A 23,341-nucleotide genomic window follows, 5' to 3' on the forward strand; every position below is an offset into this window, starting at 1 on the left:
GAAGTCATAAGTGTTTGTTTAACACTTTTTCAAGATACAGCTCTTCCAACCAACATGAAGATATAGCCTGAAGTGGATGGAAAAGTGTCTTGGCATCCAACATAATTTGAATTAGAATATCCAATGATCTCCAAAACGTATGATCTCCGATAAGTGAGCATATAATCTTTTATTCTTTGTAAATACCTCATAACCCGTTTGGCTGCTCTCCAATTATCCATCCCCGAATTGCTCAAATATCTGTCTAACACCCCAACTATGAACGCAATATTTTTTACGTGTACATACTTGAGCGTACATTAGACTTCCAGCAGCCGATGCATAGGAAACTTACTGCATTTCCTTAGTCTCAAGTATTGTCTTAGGGAATTGACTTAAATGAAATTTATCACCTTTAACGACCGGGGTATCTCCTGGTGCATGATTTTTCATACCAAATCTACTCAAAATCTTTTCAATGTAGTTCTTTTGTGATAATCTCAAAATACCATGAGAAAGATCTCGAACTATTTCAATTCCTAATACAAAGGAAGCATCACAAAGATCTTTCATCTTAAAATTCTTTTTGAGAAACCTCTTAGTATCATGCAATAAACCTACATCATTACTTGTTATGAGTATGTCATTGACGTATAACACCAGAAAGGTAGATTTACTCCTACTGAACTTGTGATATACACAATCTTCCACTATATTCACCACAAAACTAAAGAAGGTAATTACTTCATGGAATTTGTGATACCATTGACGAGAGGCTTGTTTGAGACCACGGATGGATTTCTTCAATTTGCACATTATAGATTTTGACACAAAGTTTTCTGGTTGCACCATATAAATCGTCTCACCAATGTTCCCAATGAGAAACACAATTTTTATATCCATAAAGAGTAACTCTAAATCAAAGTGAGCTACCAGTACCATGATTTCCCTAAAAGAGCCTTTCGATGAAATCGGAGAGAAAGTTTCTTTGAAATCAATGTCTTCCTTTTGAGTAAAACTCTTTTACAACAAGATGAGCCTTATATCTTTCGATATTGTCATGTGAATGCCTTTTGATTTTAAATATCCTTTATATCATTGAACTTATAACCCTTATAAAACAATGAATTTGTTAAAATCCTTTTTCGTTTGCATTATGATGACACTGATTAAATATAACCTTTATATTAATCTATGTAATATCATGCTCAACGCAAAGTTTATTTTTTATTTTAATCATAATGCTTATAATTATTATATACGAAAAATAAACATACATATTCATTTCTCTACATCATACATTATAACATTTATGATGCGTGAATATGCTTAATAAAAACATGCATTCAAATAATATAACAATTATATTAATGCATGAGCATGCTTATATTAATCATGTAACAATATAACATTTATATGATGCATGGTCATGTTTATCTTAAGGTGGAATTTTACAACTATATGATATACATTATACAACATATAAAATATATAGTTAAATAATACATCAAATGCATATAAAACTATAAAGAGCTATGATAGACCAAATATTGGCACCCTACTTTTAACAAAATTAAAATTAAAAAGGAAATTTGTCATCCTTGCGTTGGAATAGACTCTTGCGATAAGTTATCTGTCAGGTACCTTCTATGACGCATAAATCGAGACAGATAAAGGGGTTTCCACTTCAAGAGTAGGAGGTGTCTTGCATTGGAGGCCTTAAAAGATGAGAATGATCATTTCTTTTAGCGTATAAATACCACCACAAGATGTCTCTTCAATTCATAAGCCAAATCATCTTTAAAGAACGTAAGGAAGAGAGTGTGAAGATCGATTTTAAGGAGACTATGCATTGATCATGAAGGGCATGCGTCGGTCACGAAGTTCCAAGAGGAGGAGATGCTGTCGGACAGTGAAGTCTAGAAATAACGTCAACTTGGGACGAGGAATTCTCCTAGAATACTCGTGCTTTTTGAGTGATTTCACAGCCACCTGAAAGATCTGAGAGTCTAATTTTCAAGATAGGGCTTCTAAAGAAGAAGCTCTAAGGAATCGAGCTTGAAAGTGAAGAAAAGACATAAGGGCCAAGCTGTTGGGTAAGCTTTGGCCAGTCTTGATGTTTTGAAGATTCCAGCCAAACAATGAGGATTTCTAAGCTAAGATATTAAGGTAAGCTTGCTAAGAAATTTTAGAGCATGTTTGTAGAAGGAATTATCTCTAAATAAAGCTTAGAACTATGAGTAATATGAGCTTTCAGATGAATCTGGAATTTAGGGTTCAAAAGAGAAGCCCAAGAAGACCAAGCAACTTCTAAGAGAGAAAGGTTCCTAACAACCGAGGTGAGTGGTACTTTCCTTTAAGTCTTAAGCATATCTTTTAGAGTATATTTATATGCTTATGTTAATGAGTAAATAGCTTGAGAATGAGATTATGTGATAGGGATAGTCAGGGGGTCAATAGACCTAGTTTCTGAGCTTCGAATAGAATCTCACAGGATGGTTCGAGGACCGAGAGGTCTAGTTCCCAAGCCTGTGAAAGGAACCTCGTGTGGGATGGTCAGAGAGCTGGCAGGCCTAGTTTCTGAGTCCATAAGTGGGGATCTATGTGCACATAGGGAACAAAGGGAACAAAAAAGAATAAGCATTTGTAGTTAGAAACAGTTAACTATCTACCGTGTGTGTAGATAGAAGTTGAGACCAGACTCATTCAAAGCTGAGGTTTGAGTATTAACCTTATGCTTGTTAATTAGAAGTTGAAATAGACTCTAGAAGTTGGTTACTACTCACTAAGTTTTGTGAAGCTCATCCTTTTCTTTCATGTTTTCTTCCCAGGTAGCAGAAGGTGAGGAGTTCCAGGGTGCTACTAAGGTCAAGGTCTGCCACAGCCACAGTCACACTTCTGGGGTTTTAAGAGTTATGGATGTAAACTTTGTAGTTAAGTCTTGGAGTTGTATAAACATTACTCTGTTGTAATAAAATGGGCCTATTAAATCAATTGTTGTTTATCTCCTTGACTTAGAGTTTATTGAGAGTAAAGAGGTTTAGATGGGCAGTAGGTATCATGAAAAGATGGTATATGTAGTCCTTCACGCCTCTTCTCGGGCTCAGGAGGCAGGCTCAGGGCGGGATGTGACATTTCAAGTGTTACGGATAGTCCTAAGTTACATTAATCGTATCCACAAAAGACTTGAAGTAATGTTGAAACTCATGGATTTCGTGTGGGTATAGGTCAGGTTGTGCGGATAATATGTTCCATGCAGAGGGTAGGTCGTGGATGGTGTGGATGTTCAGTAGAGCTATATGATCTTGCCGAAGGACTTGAGTGTGCGAAAGGGACTTTGCGTGAAAAATAGTTGAAGGAGAAGAGGGTTTCGCATGGCGGGACTTTTGCTAGGGTTTAATTTGATTTTTTTTCTTTTCTTTAATTTGAAAATAAACTAACGAAGTAGAGGTGTTCACTACGAGGCACAGATGAGATATTTCAATCTCTATCCTAGAGAAATTCTCCATTTTCTTTTTTAGAGATCAGGTTCTCCACCAGAAAAAAAAGCTATTCCCTATTAGAAAAAAAAAAAGTCTACATAACAAACATTTAACATCAGTTATCAATTGATATTGTAGCAGTGGTAACAATATTGGTCATAAAAAAAGTCATTATAGCCATTTCCCCTTTTTTTCCAACCGTCATTGTATCACTACAACATATACCACTGTTAATACCATTTAATTATAGCCTTTTATTAAAACAACTATTGATAAATGGGGAAAAATCGGGGAACAAAATATTTTGACCCTCCCAAAATTTCCTCTCATACGCACTAATTTCTCCCTCTCTTGGTAAAGGATAGAATGAACATTAGTGTGTTTCCTAAATTATTCAAACTAGTGTATTCTAGGTGTAGACGTGTAGTTTTTATTCTTCTTAGTTCACTTATTTATGTCTTCAGCATGGAGTTCTTCTGTTGTTAAAGGAAAGAATGAGAAGCTAATTCGTCAAGTGTTTTTGTTCTAATTTTTTATTTTCCTTTGTTGGGCTTGATATACTTATTATCGGCTGAAAACACACTGCACTATTAATCAGAAAGATCTTTTAGGCTTAAAGTGACCCAGACCCTATAATGAATACCAGATACCACCTTAGTTGAAAACACAAATACAAATCAGTGTGCTGAAAGCACAATCCGTGTGATGAAAATCTCCACCCTACACCTTGACGGCTGTAATTAGATATGAGCACTTCTGATGTTTTATAGAACTAAAATGATTATTCCTATCTTTTCTTTGTTGCAGAGAAAACAGAGAGAAAAGAAGGAGAGAACCTGAGGAAGATGCTGCCGGAAACCGCCTGGACGATGAGGCTACTATCGTCTAACTGATTGGAGGTAAAGAAAGAAGTCGTCTAGACGATAAGGGAAGAGTAGTCTAGACGATGAAGGCTTTACTGAAGATCGTCTAGACGATGGGGTTCGAAGTCGACGATGGTCTATACGATAGAGGTGCTGAGGTAAACGATCAATGGTTAAACGATTCACGATCGATGGCTAAATGGTAAACGATAGAACAAAGAAGATCAGAGAAGAAAATGGACACAATGATTTACGTGGTTCGGCCCAGGATAGCATACGTCCACAGAGAAGCTGATGGAAATTTTTATTAGGGGAGTTACAAGATTGATACGAGATAAGTTGTAAACCTTTCTTGAACACTCTGTATTTTCTACTCTCTTACTTTTACATGTAGTTACAAAATGTATATAAAGGCAGCTTGAATGTAACTGATTTATAACAACCTTGAAGTTGTTTTCATCTTTCTAAAATAACAATATCCACCTTGAAATAAACTTCAAGTGTTTCTTCAGCTTCTCTGAACTGTCTATCTTCTTCTTTAACCTTTGTCTCTCATCTCAAACCCTATAATATCAAGGCACTTATTAAGTTTGAGCTGAGTGACTGTCTTTATCAATTGTCGGAGGCATTCTCTGAGGTATGTACTTTTAGAACTTCAACTTGTTTTGCTTCTATCTGTTCTCGAATGAAATGATATTTAACATTAATATGTTTAGTTCTGTTATGGTACTAAGGATGCTTAGATAAATGTATGGTTCTCTGATTGTCACAAAAAAATTTCATTATTCTGTTTGATCCCGAAATCAAATAGGAGACCCTTTAGCTATAGACCTCATACCACTTAGGTTGGCTCATATAGATAACTTCCTCTAGTAAGCCATGTAGAAAAGTTGTTTTAACATATAGTTGCTCCAGCTCTAGGTTATTTTGAGCCACAATAGACAACAACAATCTGATAGAAATCTACTTGACCACTGGAGAAAATATCTCATTGAAATCAACACTCGACCTCTGTGTAAAACCCTTAGCAACCAACCTAGCTTTATATCTAGGTCCTTGATCATTAAGGAAATCTTCCTTCAATTTGTACACCCATTTGGATGCAATTTCCTTGCATCTTTTTGGCAAAGGTGTCAACTCCTAAGTGTTGTTTCTTACTAGAAAATCAACCTCTTCATTCATTGCTTCTATCCACAACTTAGCTCTAGGATAACTCACTGCTTCTTCAAAGGTTGAGGGTTCTGAATCATTAGATAAATCAGAAACATTCAAAGCTAACTAGTCTTCATAACTTGAAGGTGGCACAATAGTTCTTTTCTGCCTATCTCTAGCTAGGTTGTACCCTCTCAAATCTGGTTCTTCTTGCTCGGGATCAGTAATGACATCTTCTATTTCTTCTTCAAGATAAGGTAGTTGATCAAAAGGTGATTCAGAGCTTGAAGGATCATAACTAGGGATAAGACCTTGCTCCACCTCAATTTTATCATTCTTCATTTGAGGTGCTGTAACATTAGATTTAGATCTCTGCATATACATTTCATCCTCCCTGAAAACAACATCTCTACTGGTGATACATCTCTTCTCTATAGGGTGCCACATTCTAAACCCCTTAACACCTTCTGTGAAGCCCAAAAACATACACTTCACAGCTCTGGCAGCTAATTTTCCTTTACTCTAATGAACAAAGCCAGTGCAACCAAACACCCTTAGGCTATTTAGGCTAGAAGGTTGTTTAGTCCACCTTTCTTCAGGGGTTAGAAGGTTGAGAGATGCATGGGGGCATCTGTTTAGTGTATAAACAGTGTATGAGGCTGCTTCTGCCCAACATTTCTCTAGAAGTATAGCATCTCACAATAGGCTTCTTATTCTCTCCATTATTGTTCTGTTCAATCTCTCTGCCACCCCATTTTGTTGAGGTGTATACCTAACTATCTTGTGTCTAGTAATACCATGTTGTCTACAAAAAATATTAAACTCCTCTGCACAGTACTCAAGCCCATAATTCTTAGACACTTAATTTGACAATTAAATAATTTTCAACCATAATCTTCCATTCTTTGAATTCTTCAAAAACTAAATCCTTATATTTAAGGAAATAGATCCAACTCTTTCTATAATAGTCATCAACAAAGGTAAAGAAATACCTTGTTCTACTTAAGGACTGGAAAGGTGGAGGACCCCATAGGTCCGAATGCACATAGTCAAGGAAGACCTTGGTTGTTTGCTGAGCCTTCACAAAACTCTACCTAGTAGCTTTCCCCATCACACAATGTTCACAAAAGGATGGGCTTTGATGAACTCCCTTAGGTAGAATTCCTTGATTGGCAAGAGATTGTAGTCCTTTGGCACTTATGTGTGAGAGTTTGTGTCAAAGATCTCCTTTAGTAGGCTGCTTCTGAGTTACAATCAAAGCTGAGTGAATTTTCTGAACTCCTTGAACAAAATACACACCATTAATCTTCACCTTTCTGAGGATAGGCTTACTGTTGTTCATGACTTCACAGTTACCTTCCTTACCTTTGTATTCACAGCCAATAGAATCAAGCACACCTAGTGAAATTAGATTTCTCTTCAGCTTAGGCACATGTTTGACATTCCTCAATAGGTTGACTGTTCCATCTTCAAGTTTCAGTGAGATTGAGCCAATCCCAACCACTGGACATGAGTTATTATTACCTATATAGATAGATGCTCCATTCAACTCTCTATAGGTACTAAACTAGTCTTTATGGGGTGTCATGTGGAAAAAACGCCCTGAATCTAGAACCCAATCCAGGTTCTTATCAGCTTCTTCTTTTGCCTTCCAATTAGAGGTAGCCAAAGCATCTGAATAGAAGTAAGAGTCCTCATAAACTCAGGCTTCTCATGACTGATTAGGTTGGACTTTCTATTAAGATTGTGGTTGCTTGTTTTTCTGCTCATTCTTCCACTTCCAAGTTCTACAATCCTTGATTAGATGTCTAAGTTTTTCATAATATTTACATCTAACCTTAGATTTTTATTTCCCCTCTTCAGTTGAGCTTTGTTTTCCTTTTTCCTTATTGTTCTGTTTTGACTTACCCTAGACAAATAAGCCTTCTGCACTAGGCTTGTCTTCCTTACTAGTTATGAGCTCCATTTCTCGGATTTTAAGAGCTGAAATAATAATATCAGTACTTAAGGAATCTCTCCTATATTTTAAGGCAGTCTTCATATCTTTGTAGGAATCCGAAAATAAGTTGAGAAGCACAAAGGCTTCATTATCTACCCCAATCTCTTCTCCTTGAGTCTTGAATTTAGTAATTATCTTCTTGAAATCATCTAGATTCTCTGTCAAGTATTTAGAATCACTCATCTTGAAGATAAAGAACCTTTCCCTTAAGAAAAGTTTGTTGGGTAGATTTTTAGTCTCATATAGCTCATTCAACTTGCTCCATATCTTAAAAGCTATCTCTTGGTCGATCACTTGACTTTGGACACTGTCAGACAAGTTTAAACCAATGTTCCATGAGCAATTAGCTCCATGTTTTTTTTTTTCTTCTTCAGTTGCAGTGATTGGCAGCTTGGCTGGATCCTCTAGGGCTTTATGTGCCTTTTATTGTCCCAAGATGGCCTTGATCTTGGCTTTCCACAAGCCAAAATCTCCTTTCCCATCGAATTTTTCAATGTCATATCTTGCTACTGCCATATTTGATTCATATTCTATCTGAAAAGCTCCAAGATTTTGCTTATTTAGAATCTTGACTAATCTTGAAGTTTTCTTGCAGGCTCTGATACCACTTGTTGGGTTTGATATACTTATTATTGGCTGAAAACACACCGCACTATTAATCAGAAAGATCTTTTAGGCTTAAAGTGACCCAGGCCCTATACTGAATACCAGATACCACCTTAGTTGAAAACATAAACACAAATCAGTGTGTTGAAAGCACAATCTGTGTGATGAAAATTTTCACCCTACACCTTGACGGCTGTTATTAGAGATGAGCACTTCTGATGTTTTGTAGAACTCAAATGACTATTCCTATCTTTTCTTTGTTATAGTGAAAATGGAGAGAAGAGAAGAAGAGAACCTGAGGGAGATGCTGCCGGAAATCGCCTGGACGATGAGGCTGCTATCGTCTAGGCGATTGGATGTAAAGCAAGAAGTCGTCTAGACGATAAGGGAAGAGTCGTCTAGACGATGAAGGCTTTATTGAAGATCATCTAGACGATGGAGTTCAAAGTAGATGATGGTCTACACAATAGGGGTATTGAGGTAAACGATCGATGGCTAAATGATATATGATCGATGGCTAAATGGTAAACGATAGAACAGAGAAGAAGATGGAGATAATGATTTACGTGGTTCGGCCAAGGATAGGCTACGTCCACGGAGAAGTTGTAAACCTTTCTTGAACACTTTGTATTTTTTACTCTCTTACTTTTACATGTAGTTACAAAATGTATATAAAGGTAGCTTGAATGTAACTGATTTATAACAACCTTGAAGTTATTTTCATCTTTATGTAATAACATCCTTGAATGGGGTAAATAAATGCTACTGCTATATGGTGTTCTATGAACAGATTTGGAAGATGTGGGGTTTTACTAAGATCAGATGGGTATTTGGTTTATGCTTGTAAGCCGTTTGATCAAACATCTCTAAAATAATAAACTAATTTTTTTAAGGTGTTTTTGTTCTTCCGTTTTTATGTAAAATAACTATGAAGTTAAGCTCATGTACGATAAAATTATAAGAATTTTTTCCCCCAATGGAATTGATTACGTTTTTTGTTGGCCATTTAACTCAATGGTGAATAGTTTTACTGTTTTAGCTAGGGGATTTGTTGTACTTTCCTACGGATGTGAAGTTTCAATGATGTTGGAAAGCTTTGGAGTTTTAGGATCGTAAATAGATATTATTGGCCACTTGAATTTGTAGGTAAATTCTAGAAACAATCACTTATTGTTAAAACTACTTTTGGTTTTCAATTTTTATTTTTATTTTTATTTTTTTGGATTTTGAAAACATTTGTAAAAATTAAAATAAAGAAGAGAACATAGATCCATAGATAGGAGTTGTGTTTTTCAACTACTTTTGATGTCACATTTTCAAGAATTTATTTGGTTTTTTGAGGTATTCTTTTTGTTTTCTTTTGAAACAACCATTGAAGGTTTGATGGTAGGTGCAATAGTTTATTGGGTCAAGTCGTGGCTTGAGTTTAAGATTGCAATTTTTGGTTCGGATAGGTCAGTCAATAACCACTTGTATATGCTAATTAGCATTTTTATGCACTTTAATTTGGTATTTTTAGTCCATATACTGTATTTTATGTGCTATTGATGTGGCCCCAAAATTGCCATTTTTGTTTCATATATATTTTCTTCATGGATATTTTGTTGCGTTTGTGCATTAGTTGGTTATGAGACATATGAAAGTAACAAAGGGTGAACATTGTAGATCCGATTTTCCTTCATTGTTGCCCAACACATCTATATATGAGTTTGTTCTTTCATTGTTCTTACTATGTAGTAATATGGAGCCCTTGAATTTGTTGTTTTCTTATCTACGGTATAAGGTTAATTTTGTCGTTTTTGTTCTTAATGTTGGAAATTCTTTATTTTGCATTTAGATTTGTAAATTGTTGGCTTGACCAAATGTCTAGTGCTAAAGGTATTGACTTTTCTTTAGGTATTGATCTATGTTTTCAAGATTACATCTTTAAAGTAAGTGTTTGCTTCAATCTTCTTCTTTATGTCAAATAACTATGTAAACCCTTGATATTATAGGTTTCTTGAATAAAAGGTAAAGACTATGATTTTCCTATTTTTAAACTTTGGTATATTGTCACATTTGATGAATGAAATTTGAGTTTAATGGTAAATATATGTTCTTTTTGCAGCAAGTAGGGATAAAAGGACTTCTCAGATTTTTTTATATAAATACTAATGGATGCATCATTTTAAAAAGGTGGAGACTACACGATACTTATGTGTCTAAAAAGATGAGGTTGCATTATTTTTTTTCTTTATCATAATGTAATTTGCACAATATGTTGACCCCACAAAAAATATTCTATGGAATGTTGTTGATTGAAGCATCCCATTACGAGCGATATTTATACTATTGAAAATTTATTTTGATATAAATATACTTGCATATAATGTTAAAGATTTATATGATTACAGTTGATTTTATAACTTCATTTGTAAAAAATTTGTTATTGGTATAAAGTGCTCTACAAACTATATACAATTTGAACAAAATCGACTAAAAAGGTGAGATTCAAAATGCAATATGGTTTTTATAGCAATTTTCTTATGATTGTAAAAACTGCAATCGAAAGTCAATTATAGCATTTTTTAATGCTATGAAAACTTTCCAAAACATTAAAATTATGTAGTACAAAATAAATATTTTATAGCTTTTTTTAACATTGAAAAACCCATATGGAAAGTCAAGAACTTTCAATAACATCGGCTACAATAGCATGCCTAAAATGCTATAAAAAAAGTGTTTTATAACAGTTTTTTTACCGCTATAAAAATGCTATAAAAGACCTTTTATAGCGTTTTTTGACAGCGCTATGAAAATTTTTTATAATATTAAATATGTGCTATCAAATTTTGATTTTTTATAGCATTTTTAAGGCGTTAAAAAAACGCTATGGAAAATTGGGGACTTTCAATAACATGGGCCATGACAATATTTTGAAAATGTTATGAAAAGTCTATGATAGCATATGTTTAAAGCTATCGAATGTGATATTTGTTCTAGTGTATTTATGCGCATTTTTCCTTTTATCGAAATTGAAGGTCTAATTTCTTGTAGTGCTTAATTAAAAAGAATACATGCATTAAAATAACCAATAAATCATTGGGACTAACAATAAATAAATCCTATTAATATAGCTCAAAAATGTGCTAGCTATCCCCTATTAGACTCAAATGTACGGCAGTTTTTTGTTTCAAATGCTCATTAATTATTTATATGTATGATGTAGTTGCCAAGAATTCATTTCCTCTCTCATATTTTTTTTCAAACTTAGTTGAAATTGACGATAGAAGAAACTCAGAAGAACCTTCAGATTTCAATGCATTCACACTTCAAATTTTGGCCTTATAAATAGGCTAGTTTTTGGTTCTCAAACATCCAGAAGTCACAACAACCTTGATTTTCTTGGTTATACAGAGAAGAATTTGAAGAAGAAATCAAAGTTTTTATATGAAGATGGAGAAGCTCAGCTTTCATGTGTTGTTTTGCTCATTTTTCTGTGCCGTTCTTTTGGTTTCATGGCCTGCAATGTCTCAAGAAGTTGGTAGGACTCATGCCTCTCTTATTATATGATTAGTTTTCTTTCCTTTTTTCTTTTTTTTTTTTTAAATTTTTATTTGTTTCTTTTTTGACAAATTATATTAAAAGGTCGTTGAGGTTTGTATTTGGTGCCTATTTGTCCTCAAAATTTTAAAATGAACATTTTTAATCTTTGCTGTCAGAAAAATGGTCTATTAGAGACTAAGAATGTTCATTTGTAAATTTCATAAAGATGACATATAGACACGAAATCCAAATTTCATGTACGAAAAATGTGGTTTGTCTTTCTTTTTATCATTTTCTATTTATCTAAGTTCCCTTTCGATAACATTTTTTTTTATTTTGATTTAAATATTGATGTTGTGTATATAAGTATTATATAAGTATATAAGTATTAGATGACTTCTAGCTCAAATAATTTTTCGAGATGTTTAGACTATTAGATTACATTATTAAAACGTGTTTTTGTAAAACATTAAAAAGAAAACACAAGTGATTTTAGAATAAGTCCAAAAATGTTGATCGAAAACATAATTTTCTATTTAAAAATGCATATGCATAAAAAAGAGAGTTTGTTTCCCAATGGTTGAAATTGAATGGATAATACCAACAATAACCGTAATAACAACAACAATAATTATTATATGTAGTTCTTTTTACATTCCCATCTTACTCTATTTTTCTTTATTTATTTAAGCAAACTGTCGTGACGATTTTTTTTGGCTACTCTGGGTAGTAATTTTTGGATAGGAATAATTTTATTTAAGTAATTTTAAGGTGAATGAAATTGAAATCAGGTGAAGATAGTTATAATTCAAACATTTGAATTGATTCTAATATGAAAATTTAAGGTTCAAATTAACATAGTTATTAGTTTATTTTTTTGTTTATTGACAAAGCTCCATGTTTGAGTATAAATTGATTTTTTTTTAAAAAAAAAACGAAATTCTTATATAGAGAGAGACAAAAATAAAAATTTTATAGAATAATTATTGGGAAATTTTAAAAAATGGAAGAAAAAGGGAAACTATTTACACAAAATAGCAAAACTTTAATCTTATTTTATAGAGGCTGACAGATGCTCGTAGAAGTTTATCAGTGTCTATCAGTAATAAAAGCTAATAGAAATCTATCATTGATATTCTATGAGCTCCTATCAGTTTTTTTTTTTTTTTTTTTTTTTGCTATTTGTGTAAATAGTTTACATTTTTTTTTTCTATATGTGAATATTTTCCATAATTTTATTATTAAATGGAGAATTAATGATTAAGACTGGAAGTCAACTGAAAAAGTCAATTATAAGGATGATTTCATTTGATTTCCAAAATGTCATTTTCTAGTAATATTTTGTTTTTCTTTCAAATAAAAACCATGGTTAATTTGACTTCAATATTTGTGGAAAAAAGAAAAAAGTAAAATGGACTTTACTTACCATTCCATTTGATTGTCTTTCATATGCATGCAGAAAATCAGAAAGAGTTTGATTATAATAACAAGGGAAAGAAAGGACCTGCACATTGGGGAGATCTTAAACGAGAATGGCATAACTGCAAGACTGGACGCATGCAATCTCCTATTGATTTGTTGAATAGAAGAGTCCGTATTGTATCTCATTTTACGGACCTTAAAATCGACTATAAACCTTCCAATGCAACTCTTAAAAACAGAGGACATGATATAATGGTAACAACAATAACATTAGTTAGCATTTTTGTGTTTTTTATCTGTTTTAAAAGAGACATTCATCTTTTTTGTGTTAAATCATATTTGATTCAACTTTCAATCTCCTTCTTTTAAAATATACAAATTAGGGGATTTCAAAAATAGAAAAATAAGGAAAACTATTTACATGAAATAACAAAATTTTAATTTTGTTTGGTAAAGGCTAATAGAGGCTGATAGAAGTGTGTCTATTCATGTCTATTAGTGGTAGACGCTGATAGACATGTAAATTTTAATTATCGGTTTTTTTTTTTTTTTTGCTATTTCTGTAAATAGTTTGACATTTTTTCCATTGGTAAAAATTTTCTTAATATTGTTATACATAAAATAAAAATATGATAATTGAGCTGAATCTAAATTTTGTATGTATATTGAGATGAGTGTAGTTAAAATGGGGTGGTAAGGCTGGACATATGGAAGTAAATGGAACTCGATATTTTCTATGACAAATTCATTGGCACTCACCCTCTGAGCACACTATCAATGGAAGAAGGTTTGCTTTAGAAGCTCACTTAGTGCACCAAAGCCAAACCGGAAAGGTTGCTGTCATTGGAATTCTCTATAATATTGGACGACGTGACTACTTCTTGTCCAGGGTAAAGTTTCATAATCTAAGATACCATTTAAAGATTAGGTTTAATCTAATTAACAAAGTTTTCAATTTGGTATTGGTTACTTCCCTTTTCAGATGAAACAACATTTGGAAGAAATATCACATACAAAGAAACATAAAGTATTGAATGTGGTCAATCCATCGTTGCTAAAGATGCGAAGCAGTTTATATTATAGATATATTGGCTCTTTAACGGTTCCTCCTTGTTCTCAGAATGTACTTTGGACCTTGGTCAGAAAGGTATTTTCCAATAAAATCTATCCATCTCTAATCTTTTTTTATATATATAAGCTATTCCATTATTCTCTAATGTGTCTTGTCTTTCTGTCTCAATTATATTCTTATGTATTTTTCAGATTAGGACTGTTGCACCCGAACAAGTAAAGTTGCTTCGCGTGGCCGTTCATGATGTAAGTGACATAGCTTTTAAAAGGTTACATTTGATAACACTTTGAATCTCGTTTGATAACTATTTTGTTTTTTGTTTTGTTTTTTTTATAAAATGTAAGAAAACGTGAGGATATAGCTAGGATTAATTTTTAAAACCAAAAAGAAAAAAATTAAATAGTTTTCTAATTGGGTGTAAGTTTTATAATTTGATTTCGTGAAAAGTATAATTATATTAAGGCATATTTTAAGTTTTATAATATTTTCGTCTTGAACACTTTGTGAGTTTATTTATTTTAATTACAAGGCCTTCAAACTTTTACTTCCTTGGTTTATGACATACAATTGTAATAATCTTTTTTTAATTAATTTTAAGATATAAACATAATAATATGGTTTAAATTATTTTGTATGTGCAGGACTCGGACACTAATGCAAGGCCTTTGCAATCTCTCAATAATCGAAATATTCAACTTCGAATCAAATTAAACATAGATGGAGGAGAAGAATGATTCATAAACACATACATACGACAAATATTTCTGCTTTTTTTTCTCAATACCATGTTTTTATTTCAGATATGATGAATTTGTTATGATTTTTATAATATACTCAACAATAAAATCATTTTTTGAATTTAATAGTGAATATTAATCCATTTATTTGATTATGATGTTCAAATATGTTATGTGACGTCCTCATATTTTAGCATAAATTAGGGAACATTATTAAACTTTTCTTACAGAATCAATGGGGCTCGTTCATAGAACAACAAGGTTATTTATCAATTATATAATACCCCAAATTTTAGCCTATATCATGTAATGCAATTAACCAACCCTTTAAATCTATGTGTGTCTTAAAGCTGGTGCCACTAGAAGAAAAATGAATTTCCATGATATAAAAGCATGGCCAAATTAAATTAAAGGTCATAGTGTAACAAGTGTCATAAAAACCAAAAGACATGTCAATGTCTAAACTCAACCTCCTGGTTAATTTTCTTTAAGGGACAGTTGCAAATATAAATATTAGACTCAAAGTATTAACAGATATAATATAATGTAAAAAAAAATTACAAATATGGTCAAATTTAAATATTCTATCAGTGATAGACCATGTCATTGATAAATGATGATATACATTTGGTTATTATTCTTAAAATGCTACCAATTGCAATTATTCTTTCTTTAAATTAATAAGGCATCAAAAAATTTCCTTTTAACGGCCTCTAACAAAGCAATCTCATTCTTATGCAAGTTATTCTAATAGTCATGCAACCAAGGGTGTAATACAAGTTTTACACTCGAGTTTAAGTTCAAATAAATTTATCAATTAACATTTGACCAAAATATTGAAAAGGGTAACACCTTTGATGAAGTTAGACATGTATATTTACAACACATAGACATTCAAATGTGCATGATTTGATGTTACGCACATCCTATCCTAGATTATCCATCTCAACCAAGAATATGACGTGTCGACCATAGACTCCAATTAAGATATGAAATCTATTATCAAAATTATTAAAATAAACTCATTTGAAAACAATAGGTCGCTAGCAAAACTTTACTAAATAAAAATCTATAAACAATTCGACAAAATTTTGTTTGAAAATCAAATAAATCAAATCAGAAAATAAAACATACTTTTAAGTAACTGAGTTTAATTGCACAGAAATCATTAATCATTTCAGAACTCAACAACCCCAATATAACTATATATATAAAAGTCTCAAATGTTTTTAGGAAAGACCTGGACTTTGTCGGTGGGTCTCTGTCATCGTCGGTGGTTGGTCTCTTTCGTCCAATCGTTGTCCTGGACGTTGTCCGATCGTTTTCGTGGGCGTTGTCGTGGGTCTCTGTCATCTTCAACAACGTTGCCCGATCGTTGTCATGGTCTCTGTCACTGGCGTTGGTTGGATCTGTAGATTTGGGTCACGGGCATTGGCGGGTCGTCCCTGGAGTGGTGGAGTTCGCCGTCCGTAGAGTCCGTAGATATCATCGTTGAGGTGGGTCGTCGTCTGTAGACCTGTAGATCTCTTCTCGCCGTCGGTGTGTCCAGCTTTTCCGATCCGGTGGGTTTGTAGATTCTGTAGATTCAAAACTTTCTCCCAATCTCTCTCTACTCATACTCAGTGAATTATTAGATTACTTTTTCACGATTTGCTTGCCCTTTCTCTGTGTTGTATTTTCTTTTTTTTTTTTTTTTTTTTAAGATTTTTCATTTTGGTTGATTGCGAAAAATAGATTGAAAATTAAAATTTGTTAATTAAGGTGTTTGTTTGTTGTGTTTGTAATGTCGTGATAATCTAATTTGTTGATTAAGGTGTTTGTTTGTTGAAAAATGAAATGGTTGATTATGTCCATAGAATATGGAAAGAAGGGTGTGATTTAATTTAGTTATCTGCCAATGTAAATGATTGTTAGCTTAGGCATCAACTATAGAGTTATATCCTTTTTTATTTGGTGTGATATTGTTCACTCAAATAAAGAGAGGAAATTATTTGTATTGTAATGCAAAATATCTTGTTCACTTTCATTTATAATAGCAAGAGGCTGCCCTAGAACTTTTGCATGCTTACCTGCTAAGCTATGTAAAATCTCTACTTTTTCTTATAGAACGTGTTCATCAATCACTTCTTCTTGGCATATATTTTTGATAATTCCTTGCTTTTTAGACCATAAAGTTCATCTATTTCTTCCTTTTATAACTGTAAATTTTCAATTAGAAGCCCCGTATGTAAAAGCTATTTGTACATTATTTCATCCTTCAAATGTCAGGTTAGGTTTTAGACAATGCAACACTTGTTGTGTCGAGTTGATCTCTTAATGAACAGCCTATGAGCAAAGCAAGAGCTAAATCATATTGAATTGTGCCGCCCCCCGTGTGATTCTACATTGGATCATACTATTGCATTTCCCTTTCTTTCTTTCTTTTTTTAGTTTACTTTGATCTTATACTTGGAATTTAGTTTAGGATTAATCTCTCCATCTTTCCTTTCTTTCCTTTTAAGAAGGTTGATAAGTTGAGAAGGTGCATCTAACATAAAAGAGACTTCATAACAACATTAATAACAAGTACAAGATAGTATTTATTTGAAGCTTATCTTAAAAGTCTATTTGTTGTAAAGTTTTAGATTTAGATTTAGTGTTGGATTGTTTTGACTATCATGCAGTTATGGGAATCGTAGCTTAGTTGTTATGGTTTTCATTGAGTGGTTTATGGTAGTGGAACTTCTTAAGTATCCTTTGGTAGTTTATGTTTATGCATTATTTATCTAAATGAATGCATTGTGGGTTAGGTAATTCTTCATTATCATCGTCGAGTCTTTTGTTCTCTCTTGTTTAACCTGCATTGTGGATTGAAAGGTGGAATGGTTCGAGAAGAACATTTTGAAGAGGGGTTGTACCTGAGACTACTACAAAGAAGGGAAAGGACTACCCCGTTGGCCCTATTCTTCTTGGATTCTTCATTTTTGTCGTCATTGGATCATGTGAGTTTTAGATTTTGGATGCTAATTTCCTCCTTTCCACTTTCATATATTTATGCTTATGTTTTGGCATATTTTGGATTTTTATTCTGTGATTCGAGCTTTTGTGTATTGTTTATAATAAGAACATGATTTTGTGTGGTTTCAAGTGTTTTGTGAGAGAGTCTTGTTTCTGGTTGGTTTGTTTCTAATTCTTGGAATTGTTTGTTTGTGCATTTGAATTTTCTTCATATTTTTCATCTACTTTGTTTGGGGTTATTGTATTCTCTTATTTTTTTTTCATCGAGATCTTGTTTCTTTCACCATTCGGATTAGTGATTAGTGCATAAGCTGATAGGCTAAAATTGAGAAGTAATCTTGTTTTTTTTCAGAATTTATTCTTATCAATTAGCTTTAACTCTTTGGATATTGTTTTGTTGAAGTTTTACCTAGACTTGGATTAGCTTGCCTCTTGCTAGTAGTAGTTTAATGGGAGATAAATAAAAAATCTAAGCTCCTAAAAGTTAAGAAGACAATTTTTTTTACTTTTGGATGAGCATTGCTATGAAAACATGTTTAAATCTTCTCTCTTTCTTCTTTTAGCAACAATTCTCTTAAGTCTTATGCAATTCATTCTCTTCATTCGTCTGCAATGAATTGCCCCCAAACAGCAAAAAATGATCTCAATGGCTAGTTTAACTCTTTACAACAGTCTTTAAAACAAACTTTGAACAACTCTACATGTAATATATAAGTAGATATACATTCAAACAAGTTTACACAATCTTCATTTTAAAAGAAATGTAAAGATAGAAGTCTTATCTTCTTTTAAAAGCCTTCAATAAAATCTGTCTTTTTCCTTTCTGTGGATGCAGGTTCCATTGGCCGAACCACGTATATCATTGTCTTCATCTTTTCTTCATCCTTCATCTTCTTCATCTGTATGCTTGAAACTGTTAACAAATCTTGCAAAACACCATTGAAACCAGAATGGAGTTTAGAGAGAAGTGAGAGCTTCTGAGCTCCTTTAGAGAGAGAAAGTAATTTCATTTACCAAGTTAATTTCCATCAGATTCTTTTTCTTCTCACCAGAACAGTTAAAGTGGTTTTCACCACGTGGTCATCTCCCAGCTCAATGGCATGGTTGTTTCTCATCCTTTCGTTTTATCTACCTTTCTTTCTTCGCGTGGATTAGCTTTCAACTTGATTTGTGATGGAGTATATTAACATGCAGCGGAGAAAATCAGAATAAAAAAGCACTCTAATTATACTTCATTTTGAGTTTAAAACATGCTTCAAAGTAACTATTACAGAAGAGGGTTTGCTGAACACAATACCTTTTAAGAAACCTCTTCTACACCAGCTGAGTTCCACGTAAATGTGTTTCAATCTACAAGTAGACCAACACGAAGATCTTCTCTACTATTCTCTTGCAATGATTGTGTGGTGGAAACACTAAATTGAGCTGGATTTTATGAAGATATGAAGAGGGCTTGGAGGGTTTCGATTTCCGCAGAGTTCTTGAAGGAGTTCTTGAAAGCTTAATCTCATTATTCAACCCAGCACTTTAATTTATAAAGCTTTCATATTGCAAATTCATAGCTTGCATGAAGGCCAGTTCCTACTTCTCTGACAAAATGGAATTTGATGAATAAGGTGTTTTGCACCATAGTGAAGATTTCCAATTTTCAATTGTTTTTGTTTTCAAATTTAGTTTTTCAAAAAATGATTTCTAAAACAAATTTTTAAATAAACCAATTTATTTAGTTTTATAAAATTAATTCAATTATTTAAAATAAAACTAACTAATTAAACCTTTTAATTAATTTTGTTAATTTAATATCTAATATTAAATTAATAAAATACCAATTCTAATATAAAGAAATTAATTTTATACAATTAATATTTAAATCATATTTTAAACATTAATTGATTCTCTAATTTCGTTTAATTTCGATAAAATTAAACATTTCAATTCTATCGAATACAATGAATAGAAACCCTAATTGAATTTGAACATTTCAAATTCCAAATCCTAATTTCAAATCTTATCAAGATTACTCAATTTACTAATCTAAATTACGAGCTAGTAGAGGGACCTTATGAACTTATAAATTATGAGCTCCAACAATTGGTTATTAATTTGTTAAACTCTTTAAACCAAATTAATTACTATTCGTTAACTTCCAAGACATTCTACTATAGCTCAATAGTTGCACTCTTCTCACTATAAATATATTTATGTCTATTTTAACCATAATCGGTAAATCATTCTTTCACAGGTTGTTCGTATTTACAGTTGGGTCAAAGATTACCATTTTACCCCTGTAATTACATCTTGCTCCTTAAGCTCCCACTGATCCTCCATTGAACAATTGGTTTATAGTCCAACTTATAAATCATAACCCTCTCATCTATGAAAGGATAGGGTGTCGTTGTTCAAGACAAGACATCAGCGCTTAAGATAACAACCCATTTGCTAACCCTAAATCGGGTAGGAGTGAATTCCGATATCTATCCAGTCTTATCCCAAAAAGGGAGGCTTATTGAGCAGTGCTGTTGGACTACTTTCACCTATGCAGATCAAAGGATAATCCTGAATAAATAGGAATTTACAGTTAGCTCAGGATTAAGATCAAGTTACCCTAGGTCATTGAGTTTGAGATAGTCAATTTTAATAATAAATGGTTGTTATAAAGAAAAGTGACTATTTCGAGGTCCGGTCTTATGCAAACTTATTGCACAGGATGCCCCCACTCACATGTCTCTACATGAATGATTTTTGGATCACATCATTTGTATCAGTATACAAAATGGGTCGCATCCAATAGTATTACCAAGATGAGGTACCAAATTTAATCCATATACTTATAGACCATTTTGGCTACATACTAAAACTTCATCCATTTTTATGTCGCCACATAAAGTTAAAGTATTCGTGTTATAGCCAATGATTCGTTTAATAGATTTTCATAAAATGATGCAATATCAATAATAATTTATTGATTAAGAAACTTAACAACATTTTTATTGATAAATATAATATGTTAACAATATTTACGAATTGCGAGTTTAGGACATTGCCAATAATTTGGGCCTGAAAAAATACAAACACGAGCCCAACATTTTACAGCTTCCTTAATTTGGAACTTCTTCAAGTACAGATGGCCAAAATGTTTTGTTACAAGCCTATTCAATTTCTTCTCCCATCGCACAAGGTATGTAGGTTCTCGTAGCCCATCAAGCAAATAGGAATCTGATTCGGCTTTTAGGACACATCTTCGATGTTCTTAAATATCTCCCACCAGATAATGCCACATTTTCAGTCTTGAGACATTGCAGCCCATGAAACCAAAAGAAAGGCACAGAAAAATGAGCAAAACAACACATGAAAGCTGAGCTTCTCCATCTTCAAATAAAAGCTTTGATTTCTTCTTCAAATTCTTCGTTGTATAACTAAGAAAATCAAGTTTGTTGTGACTTGTGGATGTTTCAGAACCAAAAACTAGCCTATTTATAATGCCAAAATTTGAAGTGTGAATGCATTGAAATCGGAAGCTTCTTCTGAGTTTTTTCGATCGTCAATTTCAACTTTGTTTGAAAAAAAAAAAAAGGAGAAAGGAAATGAATTATTCTTGGCAACTACATCACATATATAAATAATTATTGGGCACCGGAAACAAAAAGCTGCCGTACAGGTTCTTCTACGAGTAAATAGAGTGGTCCTTGAGGTTTTTGTGTCTAATATATTAGATAGCTAGCACATTTGTGAGTTATTTTTCTAGGGCTTATTTATTGTTAGTCCCGGAAATTTGTTGGCTATTATTCATTTGCATAATTTTTTTTATTTAACCAATCCCTACCAGAAATTTGATCTTCAATGTCGGTAAAAAAAGGAAAAATATGCCTCTGACCGATATGGTTATGAAGGCTACAATATCAGATGACAACTGACATTTTTAATGTTTGTCATTGTAGAACTGTTTTTCCTTTTTTTTTTTTTTTTCTAAGCTCCTTATCCTTTCCCATTTCCCACCTACGCCTCTAGGTCATGAATGTTCTAATAGTTATGTTGGAAAGTTATAATGTTGCAATATTTAAATTTTAATTTTAAAAGTTTATGGAGATTTAAAATTTTTATTATTTTTTACCCATAGAATACTCTTGTTTTTATTAAGAAATTTTATAATATATTATTTAAATGGAAATTGAATTGAAAATGCTCCTTTCAAAAAATCGAAAATTTTTCAACATGTGGTTGAAAAAATAAGAAGCTAAAGAAAAGAATAAATTAAAAAAGACAAGTTGGAGAATTTGCTTGTGCAAAACCCAATTCCCACGATAGTAAATGGAGAATTTCTCTACAGGGAAGATAGAAATATCTTGTCCTTGCCTCCATCTTGTGGACACCTCTACTTCTACGATTTCTTTTCAAATTAATGAAAAGAAAAATAATGAAATTAAATCTTAGTCAAAGTCCCTCAATGCGAAGCCCTCTTCTCCTTCTACTCTCTTTCACGCAAAGTTCCTTTTGCTTAACACTTACCCACTTCCATTGGATACCCACTTCCAATGGATCTGTGTTTTACGTTATCGATTCTTTAATAACATCAAATCTATAAGTTTGGTTAAGGTCGGCCGATGATTGGACAACAAGGCTTCAGACTCTTTGCAGAAAAATTCAGTAGATAACATTACTCTAAATCTTTTGTGGATACGACTAATGTAATTTAGGATTATCCGCAACACTTTAAAACCTTTATTTATAGTTTCAGCCTCTTTCAAATACTTTCAGCGAGTTTTCGGGACTGCTCAATGTTATTCAGTGTGCAATAACTTTACTTTAAATGCCTTTATCTGTAGCTTAATGTATATAGTATATGCTTTGACTCTCTTTTATGCATTGTAGAAACTTGTTCCTATATCTGTTTATGTTCTTAAATACATGGTATATGCTTTTGTTTCATTTTTGCATTTGATTCTTTTGTGGCTATAAGAATATAAAATAGCTTCTTTGTCGTTTCTTTAGCAAGGAAACAGGTTTGCACCTTTCTTTGGTGGTTTGTGTAAATATAAGCTTCATACTTTCTGCAATTTCTCTTTAGGTATGATTAATTTATTTTTAAATTCTCTATTTCTTAGACAAACATATCTTCTTTCTAGTTTTCATGAGATAAGAACTACATAGCCCTCCTAGTAGACAATCAATTATTCAATTTTTAGAGTATACAATTTATTTGAACACTTTCTCTTTTATGCTATGGATTTCACTCTTATTCTCATAACATAGTTTTGACACTTAGCCAAATTCTTTTACTCAAATCTACTATATCTTTCAACACTTCGAAATTTTCTTAAATACTTTTACTTCTTGCAAAGCATAGTTTAGGTACTTAGTCAAACTTTTTTCTTCCAAGCCTTCGAGTCTGAGTTTATTTCTAAGAATCCTGTGAGGACTCAGGTGTTACAATGTATATATTGATGCATGTACCTTATTGATAGGTTACTCTAGAAACAATTTATTACTTTTTTTATTGTGAATTGGTG

The 23,341-nt window shown here is 32.5% G+C and overlaps 1 long non-coding RNA gene and 1 pseudogene across 1 annotated transcript; both read left to right on the forward strand.

Moving 5' to 3' along the window:
- Positions 1-11,427: 11,427 nt before the first annotated feature.
- LOC120083383 lies at positions 11,428-14,935 on the forward strand (annotated as a pseudogene).
- A 1,105-nt stretch (positions 14,936-16,040) lies between these two features.
- On the forward strand, positions 16,041-19,427 carry LOC120083462. The gene is made up of 3 exons (XR_005483428.1): positions 16,041-16,399; positions 17,694-17,818; positions 18,670-19,427. It is a non-coding gene; the product is annotated as an uncharacterized LOC120083462 (long non-coding RNA).
- The last annotated feature ends 3,914 nt before the right edge of the window (positions 19,428-23,341 follow it).

This window comes from Benincasa hispida, chromosome 8, assembly GCF_009727055.1.
Source record: "Benincasa hispida cultivar B227 chromosome 8, ASM972705v1, whole genome shotgun sequence".
NCBI classification, from domain to species: Eukaryota; Viridiplantae; Streptophyta; class Magnoliopsida; order Cucurbitales; family Cucurbitaceae; genus Benincasa; species Benincasa hispida.